We start from the raw sequence: 2,008 nt of genomic DNA on the forward strand, positions 1-2,008 counted from the left end.
CCTTCTGCAGTCCTGCCTTAGCGAGGGACATGAACTGGAAAGTCTGCGAGTACTATACGCATAGCGACCGTCAAGTGGTCCTATATTGTGTCGGAGGGAGGGTACATTCGGAACCACGCGAGAGCAGTATCAAGGAGCGAAAGTGGAAGACAGAAGCCTTTGACAAGGATGTGTTTGCGGAAGCAATGCGATTCGAGCGCAATCTTCAAAATCTGAGTCCAGACGAGCTGGTTGCAGCATTCACCCGAGCCTGCGATGCAACTATGCCGAGAAAGTATTACTAGTTTTTTATTGTAGTCATTCTTCTACATAATTGTCAAGCGAATGAACAAGACACAAATCTACGGAGAGAAAAGCCATTGAGTGAACGAGACCTGTTGCTCTGATTGTTCATGCCCGGCTAAGCAAATTTTCTGTTTGTGAGGTGCTCGGGCAGTCAATGTGGATTGAATGAATTTAGTTGTGTGGCAATTAATGTCTAGTAGTGTTGGGGTTTTAGCTTATACATCTTATAGCTTATAGCTATTAGCTGTTGACAACTTGCGATCGCGCTGCTGTAGTCACATGCACTGCTACCGTACACCGACCTACTGCACGCTGCCTCAGACGATGTACGTTCAGTCACTAACTTGAGATGTTGCATGCGGACTGCCTTGGATGAATCTTCGGTGTTTGGAGGTCGTGTGGAGGAGATTGATTCTGCTGGGCCTGAATTGCTAACGAGATTGGCGGAGAGCGGAGGAATGCTGCAAAATATTTGGGGCCAAGATGGCTGCTGGATCGACTGAACACCTCGGAACGTGAATGGTGTTCTGCAAAGCGACTCATATAAGAAGGCCCTGAAAGTAACATTCCACCGTGAGGGAAGGGTGTAAACTAGGCTTCAATAATCGGTTTTACCTCTTTGCGAGAGCCTTCCCGTTTCGATGTAATCGACTTTGTCGTGGCAACTCCGGCTAGATCCAAATCTAAGTGGAAAAGGATCTTAGTTTGCGCGTCTTTGCGAGCATAATATGTTGCATTACCTTACTTGCCAAAAACCTCCTTGCGGTTTCCCCGGTGTCTCGTTTTGACAATTCTGTGAGATGATTTCTCACTGGGCCTTGTTCGTACGAGTTGAATTGGTCACTACTCGCTATTTTGGACCAGAATCTTATGAGATTCCTACCGCTCGCTCACGTGGCACTTCGTTGCTGCCCGGAATCCACGAGCTCTGCGGAGCTGTTCTCGCGAACGACCAATCTGGCCTAACCACAACACACTTCTCACACCGGAAATCGTTTCATTTCCATCTGTTGCGATTGTCAATAAAATCCCAGATCTCTTTTCCGTTTCAAGCATCGTTCATTCAACTGTCCCATGCAGCAGCAATTATGCACGGTAGACTAATTCTCGCCTGCACGGAAATCAAGTTTTTTCCTTATCGATGTACTTTTTCGATGTGATCCGTAACAAAAGGTACAGCCACGATATGCACGTAGGCAAATCTATTGGTGGAATGAAACGATCGCAGAGCTCCGTCGTAGCTGTTTTCGAGCAAGGAGGAGGATGCAGAGAGCCCGCAGCGATGCAGAAAGAGAAGAGCGCAGACCAGTGTTTAGGCTCATCACTGCAGCGAAAATGGCGTGAAGACCAGAGGGTATCTGGAAGCGATCATAATAGCACGGTCGGTGACGGGGAAGCTTCCGCCGCCGGGGACTATTTGAGTAAACCGCGATCCAGCTGGGAGCTTAATGACTCAAGAATACAGAAGATTAATTTCGAAGAGTTTCCGCCGCCGGGGTGCCTCTAGTCGGAGTAGGCTAGATCCATCGTCAGGGACTAGGCCGAGTAGAACGTGACGCGTTGGTAGCACTGGTTTTGGGTCGTCGGAGCACCATTGAACCGGACGCTATGCTCCACCCGGAATCTCTAGATCGACTTCGGCACTCGGACCGGTCACTCGCTGAAGTAAGAGAGGCCTCCAGACCAGCGCCGATCTGGAAAACACCAGAAATGTAAAAAGTGG

General features: G+C 48.8%; 1 long non-coding RNA gene across 1 annotated transcript; it reads right to left on the reverse strand.

Annotated features, from left to right (window-relative positions):
- Positions 1–539: 539 nt before the first annotated feature.
- On the reverse strand, positions 540–1,239 carry LOC134220385 (uncharacterized). The gene is made up of 3 exons (XR_009981883.1): positions 1,026–1,239; positions 901–968; positions 540–839 (listed from the first exon to the last, which is right to left on the reverse strand). It is a non-coding gene; the product is annotated as an uncharacterized LOC134220385 (long non-coding RNA).
- Positions 1,240–2,008: the final 769 nt, after the last annotated feature.

This window comes from Armigeres subalbatus, chromosome 3 (assembly GCF_024139115.2).
Source record: "Armigeres subalbatus isolate Guangzhou_Male chromosome 3, GZ_Asu_2, whole genome shotgun sequence".
NCBI lineage: Eukaryota > Metazoa > Arthropoda > Insecta > Diptera > Culicidae > Armigeres > Armigeres subalbatus.